Source organism: Loxodonta africana, chromosome 2, assembly GCF_030014295.1.
Source record: "Loxodonta africana isolate mLoxAfr1 chromosome 2, mLoxAfr1.hap2, whole genome shotgun sequence".
Taxonomy (NCBI): Eukaryota; Metazoa; Chordata; class Mammalia; order Proboscidea; family Elephantidae; genus Loxodonta; species Loxodonta africana.
The window spans coordinates 128,090,444-128,100,801 of record NC_087343.1 but is presented as its reverse complement, the minus strand read 5'-3'; positions in this window follow the sequence as shown (position 1 = coordinate 128,100,801).

Sequence of the window (10,358 nt, the reverse complement as noted above, 5' to 3'; positions counted from 1 at the left end):
AATGAAATATGCACAGACCTGGAGTTAGAAAACCAAAAGGGAATAACACAAAGAATTTCTCAAGCTGAAAGAACTGAAGAAAAATTAAAGCCTCACAATGCAATATTGAATTCTATGAACAAAATATTAAATGACACAAAAGCGTCAAAAGAAGTTAGAAGGAATAAACAAAGTCATTGTACAAAAAAGGCCAACGTTCAACCGTTTTAGGAGGTAGCATGTAATTAGGAACCGATGGTCCTGGAGGAAGAAGTCTAGGTCCATTGAAGGCATTGGCATAAAACAAGGCTCCGGAAATTCATGGCATCCCAACTGAGATGTTTCAACAAATGGATGCAATGCTGGAAGCACTCACTCACCTATGCCAGGAAATTTGAAAGACAGCTACCTGACCAACCAACTGAAAGAAATCCATATTTGTGCCCATTCCAAAGAAAGGTGATACAATGGGATATAGAAATTATCAAACAATATCATTAATATCACACACAAGTAAAATTTGCTAAAGATAATTAAAAAGCAGTTGCAGCAGTACATGGACAGGAAACTGCTGTAATTCAAACCAGACTCAGAAGAAGATGTGAAACAAAGAATAACATAGTCGATGTCAGATGAACCTTGGCTGAAAACAGAGAAGACCAGAAAGATGTTTACCTGTGTTTTACTTACGGTGCAAAGGCATTCGACTGTGTGGATCATTACAAATTCAGATAACAAAATTACAAAGAATAAGAATTCTGGAACACTTAATTGTGCTTATGAGGAACCTGTACTTAGACCAAGAGGCAGTTGTTCGAATAGAATGGAGATACTGCATAGTTTAAAATCAGAAAAGGTATGTGTCAGGGTTGTATCCTTTCACCATGCTTATTCAATCTGTATGCTGAGCAAATTATTTTAAAAGCTAGACTATATGAAGAAGAACGTGGCATCAGGATTGAAGGAAGACTAATTACCAACCTGTGATACACTGATGACACAACCTTGCTTGCTGAAAGTGAAGAGTACTTGAAGCACTTACTGATGAAGGTGCAAGACTACAGCCCTCCCCTCAGGATGGATTACACTTCAACATAAAGAAAAATCCTCACAACTGGACCAATAAGCAACATCATGATAAACAGAAAATATTGAAGGTGTCAATGATTTCATATTACTTGGACCCAAAGGCAATGCCCATGGAAGCAGTTAAGAAATCAAATGACGTACTACATGGGGCAAATCTGCTGCAAAAGACCTCTTTAAAGGTTTAAAAAGCAAAGATGCCCCTTTGAGGACTAAAGTGTGCCTGACCCAAGCCATGGTATTTTCAGGCACCTCATATGCATGTGAAAGCTGGACCATGAATAAGGAAGACAGAAGAAGAATTGATGCATTCGAATTATGATGTCAGTGAAGAATATTGAACAAAACATGGACTGTTCAATGACTGCCAGAAGAATGAGCAAATCTATTTTGGAAAAAGTACAGCTAGAATGCTCCTTAGAAGCGAGAATGGCAAGACTTCCTCTTAAGTCCTTTGGACCTGTTATCAGGAGGGACTAGTCCTTAGCGATGGACAGAATGTACGGTAAAGTAGAGGGTCAGTGGAAAAGAGGAAGATGCTCAACGAAATGGATTGACACAGTGGATACAACAATGGGCTCAAATATAGCAACCAATTGAGGATGGCACAGTCCTGGGCAGCATTTCACTCTGTTGTACATAGGGTCTCTGTGAGTCGGAACCAACTCAAAGGCATCTAACAACAACAGATTATCAGGGGTCTCCTCATCCCTTGCTCTCCCACAATTGTCCTTCAGAAATTCTAACAGTCATAGTTCAATCAGAGGAACGACCAGTAGGAGATACATATTAAAGGGTTCATTGCAAGGAATTGGCTTTGGTGATGAGGGTGTCAGGCTAGACAGTCTGAAACCTGTAGGGCAGGCCTTCAGGAAGGGTAGGCTGGAACTTCCATGCAGGAGCTGAAGCTGCAGTCCATGGGCAGAATTTCTTCTAGGAAGCCTCAGTTTTGCTCTTAACAATTTTCAAGGGATTGAATCAGGCCTATCCAGATTATCTAAAATAATCTCCTTTACTTTAAATCGACTGTGAATGTTAATCACATCTACAAAATGACCTTCACAGCAATACACAAGTGCAAAGGTCCTGAGGTAGAAGCATGCCTGAGATGTTTACGGAAGAGCAGAGGCTGGAATGTACCAGGGGTAAAGTGAAGGGTACTAGAGGTAAGTTTAGTGTGGCAAATTACAAATGGCTACAAATTCTTGAACAGTCCTCACGTCAAGAACTGGGACTCTGTCCCTTCCTATGAATCTGGGCTGGCCTGTGACTGCTGTGCATACAGCATGGTGGAAATGATAGGATGGCAGCCTCGTCTTTAAGAGGACCAGCAACTTTTGCCTTGATCTCCTGGAGCCCTGAGTTACCATTTAAGAGGCCTGACTACCGTGTGGGAGAAACCATGGGGGGAAGCCCTGAGATCATACGGAGAGAAAGAGCAACTAGCTGAGCCCAATCTTGCAGCCATCCCTGCCAAGGCTCCAGGCATGTAAGTAAAGCCAGCTTCAACCCTCCAGACTTGCCCAGTCATCAGCTGAACATCAAGTTACCTCAGTCAATGCCATGTGCAGTACAAGAGTCAGAAAGTTCTACCTGAATTCTTGACCCACAAAATTATGTGCTGTAAGTGCTTGTTTTAAGTCACTAAGTTTCACAATAGTTTGTTCCACAGCAACAGATAACAGAACCAGTCAAACAGGTAAGGGGTGGTAGGACAGGTGGTGCAGGGTCTGTCACGATCAAAAGACAACAAATACTGTAAACAAGAAGGTTACTTTCTTTTAGGGACAAAACTATGCATGTGGAAGTCACCAGTTTGGAAGCTGATACAGAGGAGAAAATGACTTAAGCACAGGAGTAGAAGTTAAATTTTGCTGTCAAAGTATGTGTCTAATCTCTGAGATTGCTTTTGAATAATACAGTAAAACTTGCAAAAGCAGGAACTTGTGTAAGGTGAAAACCTGTCAGGGAAAACTCAAATATTTATTTTCCACTAATAGAGAACGATAGAAAAGTGTTAAGACTGCATCCAGTCAAAGGTGGAAAACTTGAGAGACCCGGAAAACCAAGGCAGTCCTATCGAGCTCCTGCTCTCACAGGACTCACTGTCGTTCCTGTGATGGACAGTGTTTGTGTGTCAGTCTTGCTAGGCTGTCATCCCCACTCGTTCAATCAAATACTAATCTAGGTTCCTGTTCCCTCTGCTTCACCTGCTCTTCCCATAAATATCCACATGCTCACTTCCTTCATGTTCTTACTCAACTACCTTTGCAGTGATGATTTTCCAGCCTACCATGCTTAAATTTGCATTATTTTTTCCTTGTCACCACTTAAATATTCTCTACCTTTCTTTCTTGCTTTTTTTTTTTTTTAATACCATTTGGTGATATCTAACCTAATACAGATTTTATTTAAAAATTTTCTGTCTGTACTAAGTATAAGTTTCCCGAGGATGAAGATTTTTGTGTATTTTGTTCCCTGCTCTATCTGCCTCCTCAGCTCCTAAGACTTGCATCTGTTACAAGAGATGCACTCAAATATTTTTGAGTGAATGGGAAGATTAGAGTAGCCTCTTAGGGTCTGCTTGCTTCTTGGCTCATAAGATGTTTTATTTCACAAATAAATGTCTACTTTGTTCTTGAATAATGAAGAGCATCTAATTATGGTCTTCCCTTAAACACCTATTAGGTCATAGGAAAGGAAGAAAGATTTATGTGCCAAGTATCTTGCATCCAAGAGTAGAAAGATGATATTTCTGACTCTTTACTAGCAAGACAATGATGTACATTTCTTTTCCTAGTGAAATTAGGTTTTTTAAACAGTCAGACTTATTGAATTAAATAAACCCATGGATTCTTAGTTCATTCCATGATAAATATATACAATTATTGTAAGATCATCTACCTATCTTAACTCATGGAATCACTGACCATAAAGAAAAAAGGCCTAACAGATGGGCTCGTGTGTGTAAGTACATTGCTATTCTGATGCTTTTATTGTGGTTGCTTTCTAACAATGAAGAAAAGGACAAAGAAAACAAGAAGCAGGATACCATTATGAGAGTAAAATAAACCTGTCTTTTGCACCTCAAGTAGCCCCTATTAATTTGCTTCCAGAGAAAGAGGAGATGGAGAAGGAAAATGTATGTCTTGTAGTTCCTTGTGTTAATAATATACCATTTTTCGTTGTAAGGGTAGCTTTTTGTTATTTTTCATTGCAGAAAATAGTCAACGTAGAGCACACCTGTCATATCTGAATCTTCCTTTCTTTATATAATTGTTACTTGCAGAGTGTATTTTACTATTCAACTCTAAAAGTCACTTGGCTTCGGATTTGTTCATTGTCCTTGCAGCTGCTTCCTTGTTGAATTGTTCCTCCCACTTCAGACAGTAAATGCAAGAGATGAGAGGTGATGTGTCTCAGAACCCATAGTTAATACACAAACAGTCACTGTTAGTATGTATTGAATACATGCATGCAGCTCCTGGAAAATGCCTCCTGTGCTTTTAAAATGGCCTGCTTGGAAGCCCCAACTAAAAATATGGAATACTTTATAAATAAAAATGTTGGAAATAAGGAAGCTTTTCCAAGAAATTAAGTCCCTAGAAGGAAAAAAAGGACTAGATGGATACATGGACCATATGATTGAAGAATGTAAACATAAGTTGTTAGCCACTACCTAAATGTTAGCATTTCTTTGGTTGTATTGTTTGTAGTACCAATAAGTGTTTCATTCTTCTGTAAAATTTGGAAAAACTTAAATACCCCCTATCCTATGATGTCCACAAATTTCAATATTGGATTTAGCAATTTATATATAGTTAGGTTTATATATAACATGGTACACACAGGCATGCATGCAAAATACATACATATATATGTGTGTTTATATGTGTATGCAAGTATGTTGTTGCTAGGTGCCGTTAAGTCTGTTCCGACTCATAGCAACCCTACGTACAACAGAATGAAACACTGCCTGATCCTGCACCATCCTCACAATCGTTAGGCTTGAGCCAATTGTTGCAGCCACTGTGTTAATGCATCTCCTTGAGGGCCTTCATCTTTTTTGCTGACCCTCTACTTTACCAAGCATTATGTCCTTCTCTAGGGACTGATCCCTCCTGATAACATGTCCAAAGTATGTGAGACATAGTCTCGCCATCCTTGCTTCTAAGGAGTGTTCTGGCTGTACTTCTTCCAAGACAGATCTGTTCATTCTTTCAGCAGGCCATGGTATATTCAACATTCTTTGCCAACACCTTAATTCAAAGGAATTGATTCTTCTTCAGTCTTCTTTATTGTCCAGCTTTCACATGCAAATGAGGTGACTGAAAACACCATGGCTTAGGTCAGGCGCACCTTCAGTCTTCAAGGTGACATCTTTGCTTTTTAACACTTTTAAGAGATCTTTTACAGCAGATTTGCCCAATGCAATGCATCATTTGATTTCTTGACTTCTGCTTCCATGGGCATTGATTGTGGATCCAAGTAAAATGAAATCCTTGAGAACTTCAGTCTTTTATCTGTTTATCATGATGTTGCTTATTGGTCCATTGGTGAGGATTTTTGTTTTCTTTATGTTGAGGTGTAATCCATACTGAAGGCTGCGGTCTTTGATCTTCATCATTAAGTGCTTCACGACTTCTTTACTTTCAGCAAGCAAGTTTGTGTCATCTGCATAATGCAGGTTGTTAATGAGTCTTCCTCCAATCCTGATGCCCCATTCTTCTTCATATAGTCCAGCTTCTTGGATTATTTGCTCAGCATACAGATGGAATAAGTGTGATGAAAGAATACAACCCTGATGCATACCTTTCTTGACTTTAAACCATGCAGTATCCCTTTGTTCTGTTCAAACAACTGCCTCTTGATCTATGTACAGGTTCAGCATGAGCACAATTAAGTGTTCTGGAGTTCCCATTCTTTGCAATGTTATCCATAATTTATTACGATCCACACAGTCGAGTGCTTTTGCATAGTCAATAAAACACAGGTAAACATCTCTCCGGTATTCTCTGCTTTCAGCGAGCATCTATCTGACATCAGCAATGATATCCCTGGTTCCACGTCCTCCTCTGAATCCAGCTTAATTTCTGGCAGTTCCCTGTCAATGTACTGCTGTAACTGCTTTTGGATGATCTTCAAATTTTGCTTGCCCATGATAATACTGTTCAGTAATTTCTGCATTCAGTTGAATCATTTTTCCTTGAAATAGGCAAAAATATGGATTTCTTCCAGTCAGTTGGCCAGGTAGCTATCTTCCAAATTTCTTGGCATAGATGAGTGAGTGCTGCATCTGTTTGTTGAAACATCTCAACTGGTATTCCATAAATTCCTGGAACCTCATTTTTCACCAGTGCCTTCAGTGCAGCTTGGACCTCTTCAGTACCATTGGTTCCTGATCATATGCTACCTCCTGAAATGATTGAATGTGGACCAGTTCTTTTTGGTACAGTGACTCCGTGTATTCTGTCCATCTTCTTTTGATGCTTCCTGCATCATTTAATATTTTCCCTGTAGAATCCTTCATTATTGCAACTCAAGGCTTGAATTTTTTCTTCAGTTCTTTCAGCTTAAGAAATGCCAAGCATGTTTTTTCTGTTTTGGTTTTTTAACTCTAGTTCTTTGCACATTTCATCATAATCTTTACTTTGTCTTCCCAAGCCGCACTCTGAAGTCTTCTGTTCAGCTCTTTTACTTCATCATTTCTCCTTTTGCTTTAGCTACTTGACACTCAAGAGCAAGTTTCAGAGTCTCCTCTGACATCAATTTTGGTCTTTCTTCTCTTTTTTAATGACCTCTTGCTTTCTTCATGTATGATGCCCTTGATGTCATTCCACAACTCTCCTGGTCTTTGGTCATTAGAGTTCAATGTATCAAATCTGTTCTTCACATGGTTTCTAAATTAGGTGATGTACTCATGGTCATACTTTTGTTCTTGTGGACTTGTTCTAATTTTCTTCAGCTTCAACTTGAACTTGCTTATGAGCAATTAATGATCTATTCCCCAGTAGGCCCCTGGTCTTGTTCCGTCTAATGATACTGAGCTTTTCCATCGTCTCTTTCCACAGATGTAGTCGATTTGATTCCTGTGTATCCATCTGACAAGGTCCACTTATATATTCGCCGTTTATGTTGTTGGAAAAAAGTATTTGCGATGAAGTCTTACAGAATTCTATCATACAATCTCTGGCATCTGTTCTATCACCAAGGCCATAGTTTCCAACTACTCATCCTTCCTCTTGGTTTCCAACTTTCCCCCAGGCATCTGTCAGTTTGTCATACTGTGGGAGCTTGTGTGTTTCTGTGATGCTGGAAGCTATGCCACTGGTATTCAAATACACAGCATCACCCACAGCAGACAGGTTTCAGCTGAGCTGCGAGACTAAGACAGACTAGAAAGAAGGACCCCGCAGTCTACTTCTGAAAGGTATTAGCCAGTGAAAACCTTATGAATAGCAGCGGAACATTGTCTGATACAGTGCTGGAAGATGAGCCCCTCAGGTGGAAAGCGCTCAAAAGATAACTAGGGAAGAGCTGCCTTCTCAAAGTAGAGTTGACCTTAATAGCATGGTTGGAGTTAAGCTTCCAAGACCTTCATTGCTGATGTGGCATGACTCAAAATGAGAAGAAACAGTTGCAAACATCCATTAATAATTGGAACCTGGAATGTATGAAGTATGAATCTTGGAAAATTGGAAATTGTCACAAGTGAAATGAAACACATAAACATCGATATCCTAGGCGTTAGTGATCTGAAATGGACTGGTATTGACCATTTTGAATCGGACAGTCATATGGTCTACTATGTCAAGAATGACAACTTGAAGAAGAATGGTGTTGTATTTGTCATCGAAAAGAACATATCAAGATCTATCCTGAAGTACAGTGCTGTCAGTGATAGGATAATATCCATACGGGTACAAGGAAGACCAGTTAATATAACTATTATTCAAATTTATGTACCAACCACTAAGACCAAAGATGAAGAAATTGAATATTTTTTGCCAGCTTCTACAGACTGCAATTGATCGAAATGCAATCAGGATGCATTGATAATTACTGGTGATTGGAATACAAAAGTTGTTTCCTGAGTGCCCAGGATATTAAATAATGCTCACTGGGTATTTACTATGGGCCAGGTTACCTAAATACTCTATATCTATTAACTCAAGTAATCTCGTAACAACTCTGCGATGTAACATGGGGTGAATAAGTAACTTGTGCACAGGTTTCCAGTTGGTTCTAAGTGGAGAGGCTGAGATTCTAACTTCAGATTTTAACCTGGAATTTAGAGACTGTACCTTTAACCATTATACACACTCCCTCTGTCCTGTGAGCCAGACACCATGTGAAGCACTAGGGAAACCTCTGAGCAAGTCATGAGGCATTTGTGGCAAATGGAAGCTCTTTATTCCCAAGGTTTTTTTCTTTTTCTCTCTCTCTATATAGATAATCCTCTCTGTACTCTCAGTTATATAGTTCATTTCTTTAGAGAGGTCATTGAGAGACATACAAGTTCCATTAAGTGATAACTATCTCACTCTTTTTAAATATTTTAAGAATCTTCATTCAAGTGGGGAGACCTTGGTGGCGTAGTGGTTAAGAGCTACAGCTGCTAACCAAAAGGTCAGCAGCTCGAATTCACCAGGCGCTCCTTGGAAACTCTATGGGGCAGTTCTACTCTGTCCTGTAGGGTCGCTACGAGTCAGAATCGACTTGATAGCAACTGGTTTACGGGTCATTTAAGTGCATTAGATTTGCATTCAAAAATGCAGTTTTCACAGCCGGAAACGTTTTTGTCAGCTCACCCAACCTCTTTATTCAAATCATTGGGAGATAAATAGAAGGGTATTTTATCTATGATAAATACTCATTGACTTTGAATTATTTTCTGCATATTTTATTTTTACTTTCAGAGTAACTCTATACTTATCCAAAACTAAAAATCGTCAGCTCTTTTAAATATCTGAATGTATTAGTCAACTTTAAGGTCAGTCAAGTATAAATTCTTCAGGGACATGAATGATTATGACCAAAGTTAGCATAATAGCTTATTAGAATATAGAGTAATGGAAACACACATATACCATAGCCTTTGTTTCCTTTTTATATGGATCAGTCTGTTCATAGTAGTTGAATCAAATCAAGTGCTATGATAATAACCTGTAAACATGAATTTGCGAGCAAAAATTGGACAGCATTGCATCTAGGATTTGATTTCTTCTTACAAGTTAATAAGTTAGCCTGTCACTGTTTCATGAATGCTGGCAGAAGACATGAAATTACTAGATCAAAAACAAAGAACTTTATTACTCCCAGCACTGCAAGCAGCATGAACACCAGCATATTTGCATCAATTCCCCTTGTCCCCAAGTCCCACAAGGATAATGCAGGGTGGGCCACGTGGATGCCATACTTCTAGTGAGTTTACACTGAGCTTTTTTAGCAAATATTAAGCAAGACTGCTGTTTGTCTACAGGGGACCATTACCTCATCTCTCAAGGTTACCAGCTGTACAAACAACACTGAGAAATGGCCTGGGTAAAAGAATGGTCAGGGTCTTGAAGTCTTGGCACACACAGCAAGAAATATAGGAACACAAGAAGCTCAGGGAGGATTGTGTCTCCTAACAGACAGATGCAATACACTGTAGTAGAAAGGTAAGGTCTAAGTAGTGTCCTGATCCTAGCTCTGCAGCAGCATTCAACATGCCCTTCTGAGATACCTCTAGGTTCTCTCATACAGGAAATGAGGTAGTTAGATGACTTAGAAAATATCTACCCTTCCATCCAGATACTAAGCAGTTTCTACTTTTCTGAAAACCTTCATTTAAAATGAGATTTAGAACTTGCCTAGGGCTAAAAATTGAGCCCCAGTGGATTTTTACATAACCAAATAACAAAAACACAATATGACCGATTACTCTCAAGTGTAAATGGATTCTTTGAAGAGAAGATGGATCATAGCTGTTCAATCAAGGATATCCTTTGTAATGTTATGAGAACTATATTTTAGAAAATGCAAACACATTTGTAAATGCATGACTTTAAGAAATTTTGCCTCATTTTCTTTATTTGATAACCATGAAAAAAAAAATTGGCCAAGGTATGAGGATGTTGGAAAAATTTTAAGAATTATCATCTTTATGGAATGTCTGGGACAGCTTTAGAGATGTTTTAGATTTGCTGCATTATATGAGATAATTTTTTCAGGAACAAGTGAATAAAAGCTCATTGTTTTTTTAAATAAAATTTTATAGATTTTATTTTAGATAACTGGAATGATTTCTG